This window comes from Lonchura striata, chromosome 24 (genome assembly GCF_050655825.1).
Source record: "Lonchura striata isolate lonStrDom1 chromosome 24, ASM5065582v1, whole genome shotgun sequence".
In the NCBI taxonomy this organism is placed as follows: domain Eukaryota; kingdom Metazoa; phylum Chordata; class Aves; order Passeriformes; family Estrildidae; genus Lonchura; species Lonchura striata.
The window spans coordinates 539,074-563,893 of record NC_140726.1 but is presented as its reverse complement, the minus strand read 5'-3'; the positions used below and the strand labels follow the sequence as shown (position 1 = coordinate 563,893).

General features: G+C 47.9%; 1 pseudogene; it reads right to left on the bottom strand.

Moving 5' to 3' along the window:
• Window positions 1–1,904: 1,904 nt before the first annotated feature.
• LOC146765447 (uncharacterized) lies at window positions 1,905–3,446 on the bottom strand (annotated as a pseudogene).
• Between the last annotated feature and the right edge of the window lie 21,374 nt (window positions 3,447–24,820).

Sequence of the window (24,820 nt, the reverse complement as noted above, 5' to 3'; positions counted from 1 at the left end):
TTTACTTCCAACTGACTCTCTCTTCACTCATAACTGCCTCCCATCTCTCAACTGACTTCCAGCCTGCAGCTGTGCCTTTCCCATAGGGCCTTATAGTGAGCATAAGCCTTAGCAACTTTAATATTTATAACCCCATACCCTACAACAGGGAAGCTTGGACACCCCATTCCCATGGACACACCTGCCTGGCAGGAATGCCAAGGGCAGTGCCTGACTCAGCTGCTGCAAATGCCAGAGCTTCTCTGAGAGCACCAGATAGCAATAACAATATCAGAGGACTGCAGGGCCTTATGGAACCAAGACTACTGTGAGACTATGGAACCTCATGGAAACAAGGGGCTATTGTGACAGTACAGAAGCTCATGGAACCAAAGGAACAATTGTGGCAATGTGGGCATAGTAGAACCAAGAAGCCACTAGGATACTGCAGGGCCTCATGGAATCATGGAGAGTCATGAGACACTTCAGGGCCCAAAAAAAACCAAGGGGCCATTGTGACACTTTGGGGCTTTCATGGAACCAAAAAGCATGTTGACACTTCAGGGCCCCATGAAACCAAGGGAACACAGAACACATCTGGCTATCTGGCTGACTTGCACTCCTGGGGGACTGCATTACAATTCCAGATTATATTCTCATCCTGCAGGCCACATCTTATCTGACCCTGATGCAGTGGGGCTCTGTGCTTTCCTTCCTACAGAAAATAACTGTCCTTCACTTCCAGGTGCCCATGGCAAAAAATTGGGAATTCACCTCCAAAATTCTGAATATCCTGGGATAGCTCCCAGACAAAAGTTGTCATGACTGACAAGTCTGGCTGCTCTTGGCTTCCTGAGGTCCAGTTCTCATCTGCCTTTGAAACACTAGGACTCCATGTTTTTCTTGCTATGGAAAAGACCCATCTCTCCTGTCCAGCCACCCATGGAAGAAATTGGGATTCCACCTCCAAAATTCTCTATATGAAAGGGCTGCTTTCACACAAAATCTGCCATTACTGATAAGTCTGGCTGGCCTTGGCCTCCTGAGGGCTGGCTCTCACCTGCCTTTCAAACACTGGAGCTCCGTGCTTTCCTTTTTATGCAAAAGACTTGTCCCTCTTGTCCAGGCACAAATGGGCAAAATGGGAATTCCACATAACAAATTTAATATAGCCAAGGGTTGCTCCTAGACAAGCCTACCAGGACAGATGGATCTGGCTAGCCTCGGCCTCATGGGAGCCACCTCTCATGTCCCCTAAAACACTTTCCCATCTGCCCCTGAAACAATGGGGCTCTGTTTTTCCTTCCTAGTGAGACCATTGTAGCACCTTGTAGCACCAAGGGGCCATTGTGACACTGTGGAACCTTGTGGAACCAAGTGGACCATAGTGATACTGTGGCATTGCATTGAATCAAGGAGAACTGCAGGGCATCGTGGGACCACGGGAACATGGAACAAGTCTGGCTGGCTTTACCTCCCAGGGGCCACCTCTCATCTGCCTTCAAAACTCTGGGGCTATTTGCTTTTCTTCCTATGGAGAAAACTGTCTTTCACATCCAGGCACCCATAGCTGAAATTGGGAATCTGCCTCCAGAACTCCCTATGTCCAAGGATACTCCCGTACAGAAGCTGCCATGACTGCAAAGTTTAGCTGCTCTTGGCTCCCTGAGGCCTGGCTCTCATCTACCTTTGAAACACTGGAGCTCCATGCTTTTTTCCCTATGGAAAATAAAAGCTAGGGACTTCTTATAATATGAGGGAAGCTGGACTGGACAAAAATGCAGGTCGAGGCAATATAGTTAAAATTACATTCTCAATTTATTGTCTATAAGATGGCAGTTTATATACACTTCAGTACATAATCACTGGTCAGCAAACATTGTCTCCATCTCAAGGTGGCCAGATTTTCACACTGCAGCTCTACCTTAATTCACACCCAGAAAACCTATTAACATTGTGGTTATGTAAAAGTAATTTCTAACTGTGCAACAACTGTTTTCTTGCTACACCAAAGGCTTCACAGGCCCCACCAAGACTGCTTATCAGAGGCCTAGTCTGAGGGTAGCTCAACCCTTACTCCAAATACAAATCATGTCCTCTCTCTCTCAGAAATCCTACAATTCCCTCTTTTTCTTTTTGAGCTATTCAGATTGACTTGAAGGCATGGTTAATAATTTTCTGTATGCAATGTAATAAACAAGGTATAAAGATTAGAATAATTATAAAAATAAGAAAAAGTACAATACCAAAATGAACAAAATCTTTGACCCAACCAGCAAAACCTAAAGAATTGAGCCAATTAGCAAATGGAGTATCTACAACGACAAGTTTCTTCATGTTGTCTTTCAGTTGTGTTAACTGTTTGTAAATTGATTGAGAGTGGTCAGATAAATTCATGCAACACATGCCTTCAAATTCTTCACACCCATGTCCTTGTGCTAAAAGAAGGAAGTCAATGGCAGCTCTGTTTTGAAGAACTGCATGATGGGTGCTATCTACATTGGTGGCAAGCTCACTTAACATTTTAGATGTAATATTGATTTGTTTTCCTGTCCAGCAGGCCAGGGTTTTCAGCTGTGTGAGAGCTTGCGCTGAAGCAACTTCTGGGGAGAAAATTGAGCCTAGTATTACAGATGTGTGCCCCCACAATGATACTTGATCCATACAATCAGGGTCTAGCTGGAGAACACTCTGTTTGGCTTGTTGAGGTTTCTGGGGCAATCCAAGAACCTGATGAGTGGTGGGAGCAAACAGTGTTAATTTACCAATGTACCATGGGCCTCCCATAGCTTTTTGGGGCACCACGGACCAGGCTCAATCCCCACAAATGAGGGAAGTCCCTGGTGGCAGTTTTCTTGGGCACTTTTTGGTGGTATCACGGATTGCGTCCAATTGCTACAATATGCTGAGTAGTTATAATACAATGGAGATCTGGGAGACAACCAAATGTTTTCATCTGTTGGCTGTTTTTCTTTTTGTGTTGGTTTTGTAGCATGAGGTCCAAATATCAAACAGTAATTTCCTGAGACAGAACCTAAAATATCAAATTCTTGGGGTTTGACATTAATAAACAAAAGATTTTGCACAACTGCAACAGCTTGTGCTCCTAGCTTTTTGGATTTTTTCTGGCCAGAGTCCAAGCTTTGTACTCTGCCATTGAACCCAGTGAAACTCCAGTCAAACAAATACAAAAATGATTGGATGGGGTGGTTAGCAACAAGCAGAATGAATCCTGCCCAGCTTGTTTGGCCCAAGTGATCCACATGTTTTGTCTCTTGTCAGTGTCAAGCATTCCAAATACTTTAGTTACTAAAACACTGCCTAACAAAAACATTCTGACCCACCACATATTTCTCATGTTCTTGATTGCCCTGTTTAATAAAAGAGAAGCAAACTTAATTCTAAATATAAACTATGGCTTATGATAAACCTAATGTTATGCTTATGATTATATAACTTATTTTCTTGTACTCTACAAAGTTAATTTTCATCAGAACTAGATTTGTCATGGAATATTCCAGGTAAATTGCTGTCAATGTTGTTATCACTGTTGGGTGGTATCTCTGCTTGTGGACATGCACGTGTGAATCTGCTCGGCACCCAAACTGGACTGGTACCTGTTGAGACACACATATAACCTCTACCATTAAACAACACAGAACTTGGCCCTTGCCATTCTTTCGTCTGTATGTCCTTGTGATAAACATAAAGTCCGGGAATTGCTTGTGGTCTCCCCTCTTTCACTGCTTGGTGGTGTATTACAACCACTGGTTCTTCTCTACCTTCTGCCAAACACAAATAGTTTAGAGTAAACAATACTTTTGACAATTTATTAAATACATCAGTCTCATCATTTTGCTTTTGTTTTGCTAAATTTTTTTTCAGGGTACGATTGGCTCTTTCTACAATAACTTGACCTGTAGATGAGTGAGGGATTCCTGTGGTGTGCTTCATCCCCTACTTTTGCATAAATGTAGCAATTTGTTAACTGTTGCCTTCATGGAAGACAACGGCGACCTGGTTTTAAGGAACAGCACGGCAGCCCAGTCTCCCCTGGGCCACTCGGTCTAACGACACACGCAGGCACCAATGTGGTGGACGGTCGAAAGCCTTTATTATCTTATCTCATGGATTTAAATAGTCTTGGGGGACTCTGCTACGTCAGGAGGGGTTGGTAGGGTCTCTAGGGTTAGTCAGGAGTGGAAAACTACTGGGTTAGGTGTGGTTACATTCTTTGGGGTAATGGATAACATGTTGCAGGGTGAGAGGGGGATGGGGGTCTTTCTTTCCGTCACATCCCGAAATCTTCCTGTCCCTATCTACTACATCTCCCCCCTCCTTTTCATAAATAAAATGAGGTAGTCGTAGATATAGGCACTGGAGTGAGGTATAAACTTGTAACTTGGTAAGGAGAAAAGGGGTTTGGTAAACCTGAGTAATTCTCGCAAGGTGAGTTTCGAAGGCTTTTGCAGCTGACTGTGTTCGCAGTTTTTGGTTTACAGCATTTGTTGCTGGCCCACGAACAGAATGTTCGCCCATTCTAGACGGGCCTGAACAAACGAGACTAGCTTGTTCAGCAGGCATGGTCCTATGGTAACAGCTAAAAGCAGTATTGCCAGTGGACCTACCAGGGCGGAAATTAAAGTGGTGAGCCAAGGTGATTGATTGAACCAGGATTCGAACCAGCTCTGCTGGGTTTCCCTGTCTCTCTTTCTCTGAGCCAGTCTATCTCGGAGTTCTGCCATGGAGTCTTTAATGACTCCCGTATGATCTGCATAAAAGCAGCATTCCTCTTTCAAAGCTGCACACAGTCCTCCTTGTTGCATGAATAAGAGGTCCAGTCCTCGCCTATTCTGTAAAACTACTTCTGAAAGCGAAGAGACTGATTTTTCTAGATAGGAGATGGATTTTTCGATCCTCTGCAGGTCTTCATCGATGGTCATTTGCAGCTGAGAGAGTCTGTGCTGTTGGGTCGCGATGGCTGAGACACCTGTGGCTGTACCAGCTGCTCCCAGGCCGAGCAGCATTGCGATAGTTATACCTGTGATTATTTCTCTTTTGTGGAGTCTGTCAGGTTCTTCGAAAAGGTGGTACACTTCTTCATCTGAGTGGTACAGGACCCTAGGAACAATCAGAACTTGGACACAGAAGTCAATAGAGTCATTAAATTTGGCAAGGAACACGCAAGGACTCACTCCGGATCGCTGGCAAACCCACATCCCAGATGTGGATGGGACCACCCACTTATTGGTCTTTCTGTTGGGCTTGACAACTTTAGTGCAGAAGTTGCCTTTCTGCTTTGCTAAAGTTGCATTGCCAAAACATTTGCCTTGTCCTGTGATTTGACTCAGGGTGATTCCTCTGCGGGGAGTGTCCCATCTGCACTGGTGGGGGGCACTGGCTGTGGAGTAACTGAAGGGGGTGTCTAAAGCAATGCCTTTGTAGAAAGAGGGTTTAACATCATAACAAAGCCAACAGGAGTTAATCAGGTTAGGTTTGGTTTAGTTTAGGGTTAGAAAGGTAGCTTCTAGCATATAAACACAGGGGTGTTCCACGGGCTGGTGGAGGGTTCTATGTGACCCTTTTGCAGCTCGCGGTTGACCAGTTCCAGCAAGGCTGCCATTCGAGGCTTTGACAGGGGCCACTGCTCGACCCATACGGGGTCTGGTGATTTCCAAGTCAGTTTGATTGGCGGCAGTGGCCCTTATTATAAATTTGTAATCCTGACTCCTAACATAGCAAGGATGTCCCTTCCTATCAGGGGTGGAGAGTTTAGCAAATTGTAGGGGTGGATTGCTACTGTTTGTTCTGGTCCCTTTTTTGTATGAAGCGTTATGGCTACTAATTGGGTGCTTTTCCAAGCTCGGGACGGCTCTCCCACTCCGTTCACTGGGGGGACTTCTTTGCATTGCCAGTGTCGGGGCCACAGCGCTTGGGGAAAAATCGAGCAGTCTGCTCCTGTGTCTGCCCAAAACTGAAGCCCTATGACATGGGGGTCCTGACTGCCATAAAGGCAGCACGTCCCCCACAGCGTCAGGGGCTCCTTCCCTATTTTCATGGCCAGGGCCACCCAGGGGTCCCGTTCTGGGGCATCCCCTGCTGACCCTGTGGCACGGGCGCTGCTTGCGGTGGTAGTGGGTACGAAGGTACCGCAGGCTGTGTTGTGAAATTCGCTGGCGAGGGTACGAAGCTGGCTGCCTCCCATGGGGGTATGGGGTATAAGGTCGCCCCGCCCCACTGGGGGTTGGCATAGATGGGCCGCCTTGCATTCGTGGCGGGAGGAGGCTGAGTGCGGCCCGCACGCCCCCTCCCTCTCCGTTTCCCTGGGGCTGGGACCTGCATTCCTTGGCGAGGTGCCCCTTCCTCCCGCAGCTCCAACAGGCTCCTCTCAGGTGTGTTTGGGGTGGAGGCGCCGCGGCGGGCTGCTGTGCCGGCTGGGGACAGCTCACCGCGATGTGACCTGCCTCACCACACTTGAAACATGCCATGGCACTGGTCAGGGTGTGGACGGCTGCCTGAATGGGTGTCAGGTGTTCTTCCCTCACTACATGTCTGATCATGTCAGCCAGGCTGGCTCCGGCTGGCAGGGAACGTAAGATATCTTTGGTGACAGAGTTGCACTGCTGGCGCAAGCAGTCAGCTACCACAGGGTCCTTTGCCTCTGCCGGCAGGGTAGAGGAGTCTATTGCTGCCTGCAGGCGATCTACAAACTGCGTGAAGCTTTCGCTCTCTGCCTGCCTCAAGGTGGACCACGGCGACGGCTTGGCTACGACCCGGGAGGCTGCACGAATAGCCTCCCTAGCAGCCCGAGTGGTCGCCCTGACCTCCTCAGCCCGCATCTGCGTGGCTTGTTGCTGAGGCGTGATCATATCATCGTGTTTTCCCATAAGCCTGGATAAAGTCGATCTGTCTAGTGGCTGCCTCGCGCCAGATGCTTGGGCTAATAGCTTTGTACAATTATCCTCCCATTCCTGTCTAAACACAATCATTCCCGCACCATCAAGTATCATGTGACCTATTTGCTCGATATCAAAGGGAAGCAGGTCGTCATTACTAAAAAGACCATCAATTAATGTGGAGACCATGACCGAATTGATTCCTTTTTCTGCAATGGCTTTGACAATTGACTGTACATCTTTTGGGTTTACTGGGGCATATACCCTCTGCTGGTTCCCTTCCGGGCCGGTGATCCTCACTGGGAAGGCTTGTACGGCAGCCGCTGGGGACCATTCGGCACAGGCTATTTTTATTTCTCCCCAGTCGGTAAACTGGGCTTGTTCGTATTGTGGCTGCTTTTCGGTGCGGCTTAAAGCTTTACTTGGTTTTGTTTTAAATTGCATTGGCTCTATTCTCTTCGTCTCAGAGTCCCAGCTGGCTCCCGACAGTTCTTCCGAGCTGCCAGAGCTGCTGCTGGACTCAGAGTCGGAAGTCGAGTGCCAGCGCACTTCCGGGGCTCAGTGCCGTTTTGTGCGGCTCCGACCCCGCTCCTCCCCCCGGGGGTGGCACTGCTGCCGCCCCCCGGGCTCGCCCTGCTTCCTGCAGGGGGGGGTTCCTCCCTTACATGGTGGCGGCGTCAGGCGCGGCTGCCGATCGGCTCCGAGCCCTCTGCCGCTCTCCTCCTCTTTCTCCCGCACACGCGCATTAGCAAAACTCTGCGCCTCTGGGCTCTTCGCGCCGAGACTGCTCACGCCCCGCCCCTCCCCTTGGCTGCCGGCGCCATTTTCAAAGGGATACGGGGGCGGCATGGGTAGGATCTCCCCCCGAGCCGCGGCCTCCGCGCCTCTGGCTTCCCCCGCCAGCCTCCGCCGACAGAGCTCTGCGCGCCGCTGCACCTCCGGTAGCGGGTCACTGACCGGTGGTGGTGGGGCGGATGGGGAAGCTGCAGATTTTTGGGAGGTTTCCGCGGGGGGTCCCGGGCCCCGGCCCGGGGAGGGGGGTGACGCGCCGGGCCCCCCGGATCCCCGCTCCCGGGCAGATCGTCCTCAGGGGCGGTTTGCGTTGCCGCTCCTACCCCTAGCTTGGGTGTAACTAATAAACACGTACGTGCTGCGCTCCATGTCTCCTGCTCTTCTATTGCTCTGCGCAGGGCTTTCTCTACTTTGCCCCATGATTTAAGGCATTTGCCGCTGCCTGAGGATTTCGTGTCCTCGGCCAGCATGGCTGTGCATTTTTCCCATATCTCCGGATGCAAAACATCCACAGGGCGTTCAATTGCCCCAAGCTCAAGCAGCCTTGCTATAGCAAGATAAAAGTCTTTGAGCCTACACTCAATACCCCATTGCTTATGAACCTCCCTTACGACCCTGGCGATGGCGTCCATGACGATCGCGGGTCCTGGGACGTCTCCCTCGCCGAGAACACGGTTTCACCGGTCTGGCCGCTGCTCTTGTCCAGGCGACACCCGCTGCCCGAGTAATCTTTCCCGGGCTTCGGCACCAGTTATGTTGCCTTCATGGAAGACAACGGCGACCTGGTTTTAAGGAACAGCACGGCAGCCCAGTCTCCCCTGGGCCACTCGGTCTAACGACACACGCAGGCACCAATGTGGTGGACGGTCGAAAGCCTTTATTATCTTATCTCATGGATTTAAATAGTCTTGGGGGACTCTGCTACGTCAGGAGGGGTTGGTAGGGTCTCTAGGGTTAGTCAGGAGTGGAAAACTACTGGGTTAGGTGTGGTTACATTCTTTGGGGTAATGGATAACATGTTGCAGGGTGAGAGGGGGATGGGGGTCTTTCTTTCCGTCACATCCCGAAATCTTCCTGTCCCTATCTACTACATCTCCCCCCTCCTTTTCATAAATAAAATGAGGTAGTCGTAGATATAGGCACTGGAGTGAGGTATAAACTTGTAACTTGGTAAGGAGAAAAGGGGTTTGGTAAACCTGAGTAATTCTCGCAAGGTGAGTTTCGAAGGCTTTTGCAGCTGACTGTGTTCGCAGTTTTTGGTTTACAGCATTTGTTGCTGGCCCACGAACAGAATGTTCGCCCATTCTAGACGGGCCTGAACAAACGAGACTAGCTTGTTCAGCAGGCATGGTCCTATGGTAACAGCTAAAAGCAGTATTGCCAGTGGACCTACCAGGGCGGAAATTAAAGTGGTGAGCCAAGGTGATTGATTGAACCAGGATTCGAACCAGCTCTGCTGGGTTTCCCTGTCTCTCTTTCTCTGAGCCAGTCTATCTCGGAGTTCTGCCATGGAGTCTTTAATGACTCCCGTATGATCTGCATAAAAGCAGCATTCCTCTTTCAAAGCTGCACACAGTCCTCCTTGTTGCATGAATAAGAGGTCCAGTCCTCGCCTATTCTGTAAAACTACTTCTGAAAGCGAAGAGACTGATTTTTCTAGATAGGAGATGGATTTTTCGATCCTCTGCAGGTCTTCATCGATGGTCATTTGCAGCTGAGAGAGTCTGTGCTGTTGGGTCGCGATGGCTGAGACACCTGTGGCTGTACCAGCTGCTCCCAGGCCGAGCAGCATTGCGATAGTTATACCTGTGATTATTTCTCTTTTGTGGAGTCTGTCAGGTTCTTCGAAAAGGTGGTACACTTCTTCATCTGAGTGGTACAGGACCCTAGGAACAATCAGAACTTGGACACAGAAGTCAATAGAGTCATTAAATTTGGCAAGGAACACGCAAGGACTCACTCCGGATCGCTGGCAAACCCACATCCCAGATGTGGATGGGACCACCCACTTATTGGTCTTTCTGTTGGGCTTGACAACTTTAGTGCAGAAGTTGCCTTTCTGCTTTGCTAAAGTTGCATTGCCAAAACATTTGCCTTGTCCTGTGATTTGACTCAGGGTGATTCCTCTGCGGGGAGTGTCCCATCTGCACTGGTGGGGGGCACTGGCTGTGGAGTAACTGAAGGGGGTGTCTAAAGCAATGCCTTTGTAGAAAGAGGGTTTAACATCATAACAAAGCCAACAGGAGTTAATCAGGTTAGGTTTGGTTTAGTTTAGGGTTAGAAAGGTAGCTTCTAGCATATAAACACAGGGGTGTTCCACGGGCTGGTGGAGGGTTCTATGTGACCCTTTTGCAGCTCGCGGTTGACCAGTTCCAGCAAGGCTGCCATTCGAGGCTTTGACAGGGGCCACTGCTCGACCCATACGGGGTCTGGTGATTTCCAAGTCAGTTTGATTGGCGGCAGTGGCCCTTATTATAAATTTGTAATCCTGACTCCTAACATAGCAAGGATGTCCCTTCCTATCAGGGGTGGAGAGTTTAGCAAATTGTAGGGGTGGATTGCTACTGTTTGTTCTGGTCCCTTTTTTGTATGAAGCGTTATGGCTACTAATTGGGTGCTTTTCCAAGCTCGGGACGGCTCTCCCACTCCGTTCACTGGGGGGACTTCTTTGCATTGCCAGTGTCGGGGCCACAGCGCTTGGGGAAAAATCGAGCAGTCTGCTCCTGTGTCTGCCCAAAACTGAAGCCCTATGACATGGGGGTCCTGACTGCCATAAAGGCAGCACGTCCCCCACAGCGTCAGGGGCTCCTTCCCTATTTTCATGGCCAGGGCCACCCAGGGGTCCCGTTCTGGGGCATCCCCTGCTGACCCTGTGGCACGGGCGCTGCTTGCGGTGGTAGTGGGTACGAAGGTACCGCAGGCTGTGTTGTGAAATTCGCTGGCGAGGGTACGAAGCTGGCTGCCTCCCATGGGGGTATGGGGTATAAGGTCGCCCCGCCCCACTGGGGGTTGGCATAGATGGGCCGCCTTGCATTCGTGGCGGGAGGAGGCTGAGTGCGGCCCGCACGCCCCCTCCCTCTCCGTTTCCCTGGGGCTGGGACCTGCATTCCTTGGCGAGGTGCCCCTTCCTCCCGCAGCTCCAACAGGCTCCTCTCAGGTGTGTTTGGGGTGGAGGCGCCGCGGCGGGCTGCTGTGCCGGCTGGGGACAGCTCACCGCGATGTGACCTGCCTCACCACACTTGAAACATGCCATGGCACTGGTCAGGGTGTGGACGGCTGCCTGAATGGGTGTCAGGTGTTCTTCCCTCACTACATGTCTGATCATGTCAGCCAGGCTGGCTCCGGCTGGCAGGGAACGTAAGATATCTTTGGTGACAGAGTTGCACTGCTGGCGCAAGCAGTCAGCTACCACAGGGTCCTTTGCCTCTGCCGGCAGGGTAGAGGAGTCTATTGCTGCCTGCAGGCGATCTACAAACTGCGTGAAGCTTTCGCTCTCTGCCTGCCTCAAGGTGGACCACGGCGACGGCTTGGCTACGACCCGGGAGGCTGCACGAATAGCCTCCCTAGCAGCCCGAGTGGTCGCCCTGACCTCCTCAGCCCGCATCTGCGTGGCTTGTTGCTGAGGCGTGATCATATCATCGTGTTTTCCCATAAGCCTGGATAAAGTCGATCTGTCTAGTGGCTGCCTCGCGCCAGATGCTTGGGCTAATAGCTTTGTACAATTATCCTCCCATTCCTGTCTAAACACAATCATTCCCGCACCATCAAGTATCATGCGACCTATTTGCTCGATATCAAAGGGAAGCAGGTCGTCATTACTAAAAAGACCATCAATTAATGTGGAGACCATGGCCGAATTGATTCCTTTTTCTGCAATGGCTTTGACAATTGACTGTACATCTTTTGGGTTTACTGGGGCATATACCCTCTGCTGGTTCCCTTCCGGGCCGGTGATCCTCACTGGGAAGGCTTGTACGGCAGCCGCTGGGGACCATTCGGCACAGGCTATTTTTATTTCTCCCCAGTCGGTAAACTGGGCTTGTTCGTATTGTGGCTGCTTTTCGGTGCGGCTTAAAGCTTTACTTGGTTTTGTTTTAAATTGCATTGGCTCTATTCTCTTCGTCTCAGAGTCCCAGCTGGCTCCCGACAGTTCTTCCGAGCTGCCAGAGCTGCTGCTGGACTCAGAGTCGGAAGTCGAGTGCCAGCGCACTTCCGGGGCTCAGTGCCGTTTTGTGCGGCTCCGACCCCGCTCCTCCCCCCGGGGGTGGCACTGCTGCCGCCCCCCGGGCTCGCCCTGCTTCCTGCAGGGGGGGGTTCCTCCCTTACATGGTGGCGGCGTCAGGCGCGGCTGCCGATCGGCTCCGAGCCCTCTGCCGCTCTCCTCCTCTTTCTCCCGCACACGCGCATTAGCAAAACTCTGCGCCTCTGGGCTCTTCGCGCCGAGACTGCTCACGCCCCGCCCCTCCCCTTGGCTGCCGGCGCCATTTTCAAAGGGATACGGGGGCGGCATGGGTAGGATCTCCCCCCGAGCCGCGGCCTCCGCGCCTCTGGCTTCCCCCGCCAGCCTCCGCCGACAGAGCTCTGCGCGCCGCTGCACCTCCGGTAGCGGGTCACTGACCGGTGGTGGTGGGGCGGATGGGGAAGCTGCAGATTTTTGGGAGGTTTCCGCGGGGGGTCCCGGGCCCCGGCCCGGGGAGGGGGGTGACGCGCCGGGCCCCCCGGATCCCCGCTCCCGGGCAGATCGTCCTCAGGGGCGGTTTGCGTTGCCGCTCCTACCCCTAGCTTGGGTGTAACTAATAAACACGTACGTGCTGCGCTCCATGTCTCCTGCTCTTCTATTGCTCTGCGCAGGGCTTTCTCTACTTTGCCCCATGATTTAAGGCATTTGCCGCTGCCTGAGGATTTCGTGTCCTCGGCCAGCATGGCTGTGCATTTTTCCCATATCTCCGGATGCAAAACATCCACAGGGCGTTCAATTGCCCCAAGCTCAAGCAGCCTTGCTATAGCAAGATAAAAGTCTTTGAGCCTACACTCAATACCCCATTGCTTATGAACCTCCCTTACGACCCTGGCGATGGCGTCCATGACGATCGCGGGTCCTGGGACGTCTCCCTCGCCGAGAACACGGTTTCACCGGTCTGGCCGCTGCTCTTGTCCAGGCGACACCCGCTGCCCGAGTAATCTTTCCCGGGCTTCGGCACCAGTTATGTTGCCTTCATGGAAGACAACGGCGACCTGGTTTTAAGGAACAGCACAGCAGCCCAGTCTCCCCTGGGCCACTCGGTCTAACGACACACGCAGGCACCAATGTGGTGGACGGTCGAAAGCCTTTATTATCTTATCTCATGGATTTAAATAGTCTTGGGGGACTCTGCTACGTCAGGAGGGGTTGGTAGGGTCTCTAGGGTTAGTCAGGAGTGGAAAACTACTGGGTTAGGTGTGGTTACATTCTTTGGGGTAATGGATAACATGTTGCAGGGTGAGAGGGGGATGGGGGTCTTTCTTTCCGTCACATCCCGAAATCTTCCGTTCGCCTGTCCCTATCTACTACAGTTAACTAACATAAGATGGAGCATTGTCGGTCTTAATTTCCACTGGCACACTCATCACTGCAAAACAGGCAAATAAATATCTTTTTACATGCAGAGCCTTTCCCCCTGTCTGTGCTGTTGCCCAAATGAATTTTGAGTAAGTATCTACAGGGACATGGACATATTTCAGCCTACCAAACTCTGGAACATGAGTTACATCCATTTGCCACAGCTCTAAAGCTTTCAGACCCCTTGGGTTTGTGCTGAGGTCTGTCCGAGGCCAGGCCCATAATGACTACATTGAGGGCAGGCACAGACAATCCCTTGCACATCATTCAAGGGGATCTGAAATTGTCGGTGCATGACTCTTGCATTTTGGTGGAATGTCTCATGACTGTTGTGAGCTCTCTAGAACTTATTTTGTGGGGGAACACGGACAGCATAACTGACCACAGGATCCGCTAATGTGTTGCCTTCTCCCAAACCGCTGTTACATTGATGGCTTCAAATGTGCATGATACAAAAGACATGCTGGCTCTGTTTCAGCACACTCTGCAACTGCAGGAACAGTTCTCCAAGGCGTTGTTTTGAGTTCTTCTTAGAAGTGCATCTTCAATCCTTTGCACAATTCCAACTACATATAATGAATCAGAAATGACATTGAGTGGTTCTTTGTTCCAGGTTTGGAAAGCCCAAGGCCCAACACGACCTTAAACTCAAGGGTTTGTAGACTATCTTTTGCATCACCTTTGATTAAATGTTTCAATCATTTCCCTCATTGTTGCCAAATGCACACAGCTCTCTTTGTTCTTCGACTGGCATTGGTAAAGGATTGTGGAAACTCAAAATGTCTCTCAGACATTTTTAGAGGTTCCAGGCCTTGGTCAGAGGCATTCTAGACCCTGGCAGGCAGCTGAAAAACAGCTGTGATTTTGAGTTTGAGCCATGGAATGAGTTACCAACTTTGGAGGTGGAACAAGCAGTCACAAAAGTTTAAATAGTATAGTATAAGTAATTACAAAGTAGAGGGGAAATTTTTTTAGTATTGTACAGGGGGGTTTTAGCACATGTACAGGGGGGTTTTCACTTTGTACATGGGGGTCAGAAGTTCTAAGATGGAGGAAAGTGGGCTGATCCTGTTCTTCCTCCTTCTTTTTCCTTACCTCCATGTTCTTGGTGATGTTGGAATTCACAGATTGGTTTAGAGTAGAAAAACACTTGGCCATATAGGTAGTAGGTATTGGGGGAAAACTATAAACATGTAATACGTAATATATCATATAAAAGATAGCAGCAGCCCTGGGTGGGGGGAGAGACGAAGAAGACAGCAGATAGAGAGGATGTCAGTGTGTGTGTGTGCCTCTACCCAGGCCGCTGATCAAACAGCCACAGTCCAAGAACATAATCTATTAGATAACTAGCAATAAACTGCCTTGAGACTGAACAGCTAAAGCCTGCGGAGTTTTTCTTTGGAAGCATGGGTTGGAGGAGGAATTTCACCACCATATGAGACCCCAGAGTAAGGCTGGGGTTCTCACAATTGGCGTCCCTGGTCGAGCATCAACAAAAAGAAGAAAAAGAAACATCAAACAACCTCCAACCTTCATCGGCAGAAAAAAAAGAAGAAGAAGAAAAAAAAGAGCAGTACACACAGTCTCCGCAATTTCAAGAAGAGAGGGAGCGGAAAGCTCAAGATAAGAACCTGACCTTCACCAAGGCATTTCTTCTGGAGGACAGCCAGGAGGAGAGAAACCAGAAGCACGCCTGGGATTCCTGACCTGTGGCCTGCTGCATGATGAACAGTGCCATCTCTGGACTGACTTCATGCTGACTCAGCTTTTGGTGAGAATGGTCAAAATTAAGAACATGGGGAGGGAAGGCATTCTCCCAAGGACACACCAAAGATTTTTTTTTTAGCCCTATAGGGCGAGACTTCTACCCATCAGGTAGAGACAGCCCCAAATGAAATGAAAGCTTTGTTATTATAGGTGTGGTGTAGTCACTCGCACACAGATGAATATTTTGTCTTGGGATTGAATTTTTGGCAAGGGATCAATAAGCAAGTTTATTACTGAGCCACAAAAGAACAAAAAGATAAGACTGCTGCAAAACTTTTGCTTTTAACAAGGACAATATTATAGCTCCTATGGGAGCACAAACGGGGAAGATTGCCCAGCCAGCAGCTTGGGGCAGTTTTCCTCACCACAGATCCAGGGGAAGCAGGATTGCCTCCTGTGGAGAATCAGGGGATGGTCTGTCATCATGCCCTGTGTCTCCTGGTTCCCACTGTTCCTCAGTTTCCCTTGAACCTCAATCCCTGAGCTCCTCCAATGCAAATCCCCCAGACGAGAGATAAGCCAAGCACAGACGCAGCCCCCGGTGGGGGAAGGGACCAAGCGCTGCTCAAGTCCAAACCCGCAACGAGCAGGGCAGCGGCAGCGGCATCTCCGGTGGGGGAGGGTGCAGAGCAGAGAGGGAAGAGGAGGGGAGAGGAGAAATCTTTCATAGCTGCACGGGCAGGGAGTTCAAAACAGCCCGGGGTGCAGACAAGAGGGGTGCAGCGGGAACAGCGCAGACACAGGGCGGCGGGGGCGCGGGTGCAGTGGCCAGGCGTCCCGAGCGTCCCGTGACATGTTCAGTGTCGAGAATCCGTGAGGCCGCAAGAGCGGCCACCCAAAAGGCTCATGGAGGCAGCTCCCGGACCACGGCAGCCAGATCCGCTGAGGAAATAGCAGAGGGTCCCTCGTTGCAACTCAGGTGGTGGGCATGTGCGTGAAGGTTGAGCAAAACCTGACAGCCACAGGTGGAGGGGATTTTTTGCATCTGGAACGCGTGGGACGGGGCGCGGGAGGGGCGGGGCCGGTGCACGTGGGCTGTGGGTGCTGGAACAGAGTCAGGAGAGGGGCAAAACGAGATGAGAGACATCAGGGCCGGAATGGGAACAGGAAGATGGTTGCGTCAATCTGCGGGGGGACGGCAGTGGCTCTGAATCAAAGGCGGTGAGAGACGGAGTTAGGCGAAAGCACGGCCGGGACCAGAGCAGGATTGTCCACACCCCCAGGATGATGCAGGCAGGGACGGAGCGTGGCCAGGATGACTCAGGGCACGGGTCCGTTGCAGTTCCCATGGCAACAGCCAGCATAAACCCACAGCCAACCCCTGTCAGTTTCAGACACGGACAGAACAGAATAGTTATTGCAACAAGAATCAGTTACACATGGATCAGTTGTTAGAAGAAATGTTAGACTGAAAGTTTATCAGGAATTAGTACGGGGTTTGCAAATGTAAATCAATTCTCAGAAGAAATGCACAAATGTTATCGGAAGTGCAAATTGGAGAGCAGAGTGCACGGAACAGTAGAGCGGGGTCTCTCGCATCTCGAGCGCGGCACGGGCACAGACAGCGTCAGCGGCGGCGGCGGCCTCCAGCCAAGTGTCCACAAACTGCACAGCGACTGTGGGGGGGGAAAACCTGAGAGCACGGGACGCGGCGCGGGGTGCGGCGGCAGCGGGAAGCGACAATCATGCGCTGATGACGTCAGCAGGGCGCCGAACCACTCTGAGGACGGGGACAGCCACCGGGGCCGGGCGGGACGACCCGAGCGGAACCGGAGCGGTGCCAGGTCCGGTCGGGAGAGGGGAGGGGGCATTCCTGAGCCCACAGCCTTGGCCGGGGTCAGCACGGCGGGGCGCACTCAGGGATGGCGTTCCTTCTCTCGTTCCCATGGCGACACAGACAGAGACGGGTGAATCCAGGCTGCGCACGTGTTTGCGGGAGTTAAACGCAGAAGTGTCAGAGAGGGACAGATTGCAGGCACGGGTCCAGCGCAGCCGTGAGTGGGGACTGAGAGCAAGAGAGAGACACAGTCACCCCAATGCAGGCAGAAGCGGGGCGTGACTGTGCCAGAACTGCTCCCCTCCACACCACTCAGGTTCATGCAAGCGGAGACTGGGCAGAGCTAAGGCAGGGATTTCTTTGGTCACTGCCTCTCCACAGCAGAGCTGCGGTGTGACAGATGCCGAGGTTTTTTCCACTGCAGTGCACATCCAAATATCAAAAACAAATACACGGCACAGCCCAGAAACCACAGCAGCCAAAGTAAACAACTTTTTGCAAGCACATCAATTGCACCAAATGTCCCACAGCAATGATGAGATGGAATTCCAACATTCACCCAAAAAGTAAGATACAGTTAAGTCGCCACTTGAAATCATAAGGGTCTCCTTCAAACTTCTCCAATGTTTCTAAACGCTAACCCCAGATTTTTTAGTAAAGTGACAGAATTGATCAGCAGATGCACCCACCCATTGTGATGAAGAATATTGATTATAGAACACAATGTGAAAAAAGAGATATCATAATGAGAACTGAGATAGAAAATTGAATAGCATGAAACTTTAGTAATTTATTATGTTAAGGTTTAAGTTAAGTTGTATTTTAACATTCTATTAATAATAGAATTGAATTCTATATATAGTTTGGTTTTAGTGTAAGTTAAGTATTGTTTAATTAGAGTATATCACTTTAAGTTTATCTTAGTTCAGGCCCTGAAAAAGTTAAGTTTATAAGAGTTTAATTGATAATGGATTTATATATTGTTAATTTGATATATATATAGATTTCATAAAGTTAATATAATTTAGGGATTTTTACCAATATTTTATATATTTAGTTTAAGTAATGTTTGATTCAAAAATTATTTTAAGTTTTTCAAAGGTTAAGTTTCTTTAATTAACAAAGTTTAGTTGTTTTTCTTTAAGGATAAGAAGGTTTTGACTGAAAGAGTTTATGAGATGATAATGAATATTAAGTTAAAGGGAAGACACAGTCTACCGGATCCTTGGTTTTATTTTAGTCTTTTCTGTTTTATTGTAAGTTTATCAGTGTATAAGAGTCTTGAAGGAATTTATTCTGAGTTTTTCTGAGATTGATTTCATTGTTTAATGATCACTTGTGTATTTTGTTATTTCTTTGTGTAATGATACAAATGATGGTTGTTTCCAAATTCTTTCTTTTATGTTTACCTATTTAAGTGTTTTATAAATGTTATTGTTAAGAAATTTTATCATGTTATCAGGTGAAGCTCTGTGCTTTGTTTTTTCATAGCGAATTTTCGTATGTTTTATTGTTGTCTATGTAATCTCATCCAGGTTACGTGTCATTCTGAAGTCTCATTTTGGATTTTAACTATGTCATGCATTTTTCTAGGTGAACTCTCTGGTTTGTTTTTATATCTCTTGTGAGTGGGATCATTGAATTTCTATTTTTTAACATTCTTGAATGTTTTTCAGAAGATCTCAGATGCCTGAAGCATTCTGACAGCCTTTTGTTAATGTTAATCTTATGGTTTCTTTCAATTGAAAAAACATCTGTTTCCTTCAAAGAAGTTTAAAGAAGAATGAATCCTCGTGTCATTTGGTCAATTTATCAGTTTGAACTTTGAGGTTTATTTTATATGAAAATGTTATAATAAGTTGTTATGTTTTAGGTATCATATATGTAATGTTAGTATAAGCTTTGTTTAAGATAGTATGTTAAAGAGCATCACTCCAATTTAAAGTTTGGGTTTTGGCCAGGCCCTGATTTTAACTTGGACGGATGAGTTTGCCAGCAAAATTCAGAGGTTTTTGCACAAAAATGAATGTTACATAGATCATTTTGATCCATCATTTCTATCCTACAAATGTGACAGCTGACACAGCTTTGGGGTGAGACTTGTCAGCCCTGCCCGGGAAGGGGTGCCAATTTTCACTGGGAAAAAAAAAAAAATGTGTTTCAGCTGTTTGCAGACTCTGAACCGCTGGCACAATGTTTCTGATAATCCTGCTTTGTTCAATTTTATATATGTTATTTAGAATCTTTCTTTTGAACTCTTTTGAATTGTTATTGATTTTGATAAGTTTTCTGCATTTTATTATTAAGATATTTTGTCTTGTTCTATATTATGTTTTATATTTTAACCTTCTTGTTTCAAAAGAAAGGAAGAGAAAGAGAGAAAAAAGAAAAAAGGTGTAAAGAGAGAAAAAAGAAAAGAAGTGAAGAAGTGCCTGAAATAAGACTGGAATAAGCAATGAAGATTTTGTATATTTTAATCTTTTGAGATAATTCTTTTGTAGACTTGATTTCGCTGATTGTCGAGGAAAATATGAGGAGAGTGCCAGACACTGGACGGATCAAATTGAAAAAGTCAGTTGAGTTAATAACTTTGAGCAAGGATCGTGGTAATGTTTTCATAGAAGTTTAAAGTAGATTTTTGTTTTTAGCTTACAGGCCCTCAAAAAGTGTTCTTATAGATTTAGAGATAATGGCTCAGATCATTGTTAAGGCAAACACCAGATTGCTGACAATGTCAGGCAAAGATTTCTTAATCATTCATTTACATTTAAAGAAAGAAAAAATATTTTGAGTGGACAATCCAAAGTCACAAGATTTTTCAATCACGCTGTTAGAGTACCCAGAAGTTTGCACAGTTCATTTTTTAGCTCACAAAACGTTAAATGCAAAAATAAGTTTTAGAGATAAATCAAAAATAAGTTAGGAATCAATAGAAAAGATTACAGTGTTTACTGATAGTTCAAGGAAAACTCACAAATCACATGGAAAATTCCAAAAATAGAGAAATGGGAATCAGATGTAAAAAAATGGTACAAGGTTCACCACAAATTGTAAAATTAGTAGCAATAGTCAGAGTTTTTCAGTTATTTCAGAAGCCATCAATCTGATCACAGATTCAGTGTATATTGCAAATGTGGCCAAACAATTAGAAGAATCACTTTTAAAACATACGGACAATGAAGTTTTATATTCATATCTATTATGCATTAAAATAATCCTAAAAGACAGAGAACATAAATATTTTGTTATGCACATCAGAATGCATTCTTCATTTCTGAGGTTTTTAGTAAAAGTGAATGTTCATGTAGATAGATTTCCAGTGTCCATCTCACAAACACTGCTGGACATTTTTGAGCAAGAAAAATTGAGCCATGCATTTTTTCACAAAAGTATACAAACATTGATGGAATCCTTTCGCTTTCTAAAGGTCAGGCAAAGGAAATCATCAGTGCTTTTCAGAGTGTCAGTTTGTACAGCATCCTGTATCTACAGGAATGACCAATTTGAGAGGTTTGAAAAAGTCTTCAGCTGTGCAAACTGATGTCACAAAATATGCATCTTTTGAGAGGCTTGAAAACATTTGTGTTTCATTTGATATGTTTTCACATTTATGTTTCAGTTCACACATTTCCAGGAGCAATTTTTGGATCATGACATACAGGAGAAACCACAGAATACATCATACCTTGAAATGCATTTGGATAAACCGAAAAGGAAGAGGCAGGAGCAACATCTCACATGCAGTTGAACAAAGTTTTGTATGTGAATTGTCAGACATTTTACAAACAGTGCACAAGCAGAGCTAAGGGAAATTTTTTTAGTTTTGATCAAAAACCCAGAGTCAGGACAAATTGAAAATCCATTTACATTAATAACTTGAGGCAAGGGTTTAGTTTGTGTTTCTATAGAACGAGGACCGAAGTGGGTGTTGGCAAGGCACGTGAAACCTTATCGTGTGCAGATGCCAGTGAACGTGGACCAGAGAAGCAGAGAAGCAAGCACGCAGACCAAGATGGACAGCAATGCTGCAGACATCTCGTTGGACAATGATTGGCAACTCAGAGACTTGGGGTTTTTCTGGGGAACCAAGTGTTGTTTGGATGTTGCTGCATTGCGGGGTTTCTAACAGAGGTTGGGGACATGGACATGGGGTTCAGACAGATAGTGTTCATGTGCTTCATTCCCTTGCTTGTTGCCTTGGGCAATGGGACAGGCTTTCCCATGAGACAACCAAGGGAAAAGGTGTGAGAGACTTTGGCAAAAGCAGCGGGTCTGGACAGCATTTGCCTGACCCATTCAGAACTGGGGAAACAATTTTCAACATGCCAGTGAAGGAATGACCAATTCCAGGGGACATCCCTCCAAAAGGTTCCAAAGTCCTTTTCGGATCCTGTGGAGGGATGGCATGTTTGGACACAGTTCCTTCCTGTGGCTCACTTTGAACCTCCAGAGTTAGACATTTTTTGGATCAACAAAAATGGAATTTGCTATCAAATTCAATCCATTGAGAGTGGCAAAGATAGATAATCATATAGTAGATATCATTCCAGATCAGTTCTTTTATAGAAATGTGTCATCCTGGTGCAGTTACACCAAAGTGACGAGCAAACTATCCCTTCAACACCCAGCCAATTTACCAAAGGGAGTGTTTTTTTGATTTGCGGGGACAGAATTTGGCCTGCTATCCCTGCAAAAGTCAAGGGCAGTCCATGCAGCATTGAGGAACTTTCATTGATAACGCCTGATTTGAGAACTTTAAAGGAGCAGACACACAGGAAAGAAAAAAGATTCTTTGAACAATATAGCCAAATTGTGATAATGATGTCTGTACTTGGGACAAGGCTCGGAGAATTGCAGTTGCAATTTTCTCACCCCAAACAGCGTTAGGGGTGGCCTTGACACAATTGGACCACATAGCATGCTGGTTGAGTAAACACAGTTGTACCACTTCGTCTGCACTGAGTGACATGTTAACAGATATCAGCAGTGCAAGACAAGCGGTGCTTCAGAACAGGGCAGCAGTTGATTATTTGCTGCTGTCACATGGGCACAGATGTGAAAAATTTGAGGGGATATGCTGCATGAACTTGTTTGATCATTCAAAATCTATTCGTGAAAATATGAAACAGATGCAAAGTAGTATCAGCAAATTGAGAAAAAAGAAACTTACAGGATTCTGGTGAGATGATTTCATTGGCTTTTTTAATGTTTCACCATTGTGGAAAAAAATTTTTAAAATAGTGTTTTATATTCTTTTAGGGTTTGTAGTTCTACTTGTTCTGCCATGCATTTTCATGTGCATTCAAAGAGCCTTGAACAACATGGCAAAGCAGGTGTTTCTGGTTCAAACAGAGAGGGGAGATGTGGGAACTCAAAATGTCTCTCAGACATTTTTAGAGGTTCCAGGCCTTGGTCAGAGGAATTCTAGACCCTGGCAGGCAGCTGAAAAACAGCTGTGATTTTGAGTTTGAGCCATGGAATGAGTTACCAACTTTGGAGGTGGAACAAGCAGTCACAAAAGTTTAAATAGTATAGTATAAGTAATTACAAAGTAGAGGGGAAATTTTTTTAGTATTGTACAGGGGGGTTTTAGCACATGTACAGGGGGGTTTTCACTTTGTACATGGGGGTCAGAAGTTCTAAGATGGAGGAAAGTGGGCTGATCCTGTTCTTCCTCCTTCTTTTTCCTTACCTCCATGTTCTTGGTGATGTTGGAATTCACAGATTGGTTTAGAGTAGAAAAACACTTGGCCATATAGGTAGTAGGTATTGGGGGAAAACTATAAACATGTAATACGTAATATATCATATAAAAGATAGCAGCAGCCCTGGGCGGGGGGAGAGACGAAGAAGACAGCAGACAGTGTTGTAGCGCGGCAATGCGCTTCCCCTTGCCGCGATTCCCCGAGCGGAAGCCGTGCTGGGCAGCGAGAGGGAAGAGAACGGGCGGCCAATCCCCCTGCGAAGCTCTGCAGTCCCAGTCGGTGGTGCGGGAACAGACGGAGGCGACACAGGACTTGGGGGTGAACAGGATGGTTTTATTCAGTGAGCCCCAAGACCCCCTTGGGAGCAGGAGCAGAGCTTTTATACAAGAATTCAGGGAGACGGGTGTAGGAACAGCAACCAATGAGGGAACAGCAGGGGAGGAGTTTAGGGCAGAATTAACCCATCACAAACCTGTCAGGGGAAGCAGGGGAGTGGAATAACACAAAATAAGCAATAGGGTTTCGAGTCTCACTAAACAGACAGGGAATGCTCTGGAAGCAGAGGAGGGGGCTAGGATGAATGACAGGGAATGTTCCAGGGAAAGGGGCAGGGAAAGGGAGAATTGACAACTTGGAGATGAGGGGGTTAGGGGAGAGCTAGGGAAGACTGACAACTGGGGAGAGGAGAAGATTAGGGATGGGGGGGGAAAACAGATATTGAACAAAAAACAAATTAAAAACACACCACCGCAAGACAGAGAGGATGTCAGTGTGTGTGTGCCTCTACCCAGGCCGCTGATCAAACAGCCGCAGCCCAAAAACATAATCTGTTAGATAACTAGCAATAAATCATCTTGAGACCGAACAGCTAAAGCCTGCGGAGTTTTTCTTTGGAAGCATGGGTTGGAGGAGGGATTTCACCACCATATGAGACCCCAGAGCAAGGCTGGGGTTCTCACAAAGAATGTCTTTCCCTCGACTGGTTTCAATAAGCACAAGGGTCTTTCCAACCACTGGTAACTTTTGATGAAATACCACATTGTGCTGTAATGTATTTGTTTTTTGCACTTTGTTCTGTGTGCGCTTCTTTTTGTGGCAATTAAAATCAGGGCACTCTGAATCTGTCTTGTCTGACTCAGAATTTGGTGGGAGGGGACCTTGCAGCGCTGCAGCGGTGTGGTGTGAGCTGCCTGCATCAGGCTGTACAGCCATTGTCTGTGTACTCGCCTCTGCTGTTTCACAGCCGTGGCCACGTGCTGTTCCACCCCCCACCCCACACGGGGATCTCTGCCTCCAGTGCTGGGAGCCACTGAGCCACCTCTCCAGTGCACGCAGGTGTGGCCGCCCCTGCTGCATTTCCCGGGAGATGCAGGGGCAGGGCCACCTCGGTCCCGTCTCTGCCCTGGTCTCCGCCCCAGTGTTACGTCTCCTGAGCCAGCCCCAACTGTCTCCTTGGCTTTCGCTCCACCCACAGAGTGGGATAGCAGGGCTACTTCCTGCTGCCTCTCATTTTGCGAGACCATCAGCAGAGCCACATGCCCACTTCCACTGCAGACGTGCGGCCGGCTCCTGCTACTGCCTCCATCGTGCTATGACTTCCTGCACTGACGAGCTAACTGGGGGCTCTTTGTCCATGCATCGGCCGCATATTATAAACACCAAAAATCCTCTCGACCTATGATGGCTTCTGCACTTCTGTTTTTTCCGCCCCAGGCCCCTCAAATGCTTGCACAGCCGCTTCTGCAGCATTTTTCTCAGCAGACATGCTTTGCAAGGTACGCAAAAACTTCCTTCCACACTGCTCTGAGTTCTAATGCTGTTTTTTTTATTTTTTCCTCCTTCAATGGCAGAATCCCAAAGTAATTGCCCTAGTTCTTGCCACTCCATTTCGCTAAAGATGAGTGAGGACTTCTGTAATTTTCCTTATTTCTCACCCAGAGAGCCAACTGCTCTAAGTCAGACTCTTTTATTTTTTTCCCTCTCTTAGAGAGGATATACAAAAAGAGCCACAGGGCCGCTTCTAAATTGCCATCCATATTCAGTTTTTCTCTCTTTGCATGCGACTTACCTTTCCAACCAATGCGAGGTGCTTCTAGCTTTCTCTCGAGCCAGCAGAGACAATTGGTCCAGCACCCTGCTTTGCTACGTACACCCACGCCACTGGTTGATGTGGGAACTGCAGAATCTTTTGTGCCTATTTTGTGCTCCCATGTTCCCCGTCACAAACGAGCAATTCAGAAACACGTCTTCCTCATCATGGCCAGCACAATTTAGAATGTGAAGACTTCACTGCTCCAGCATC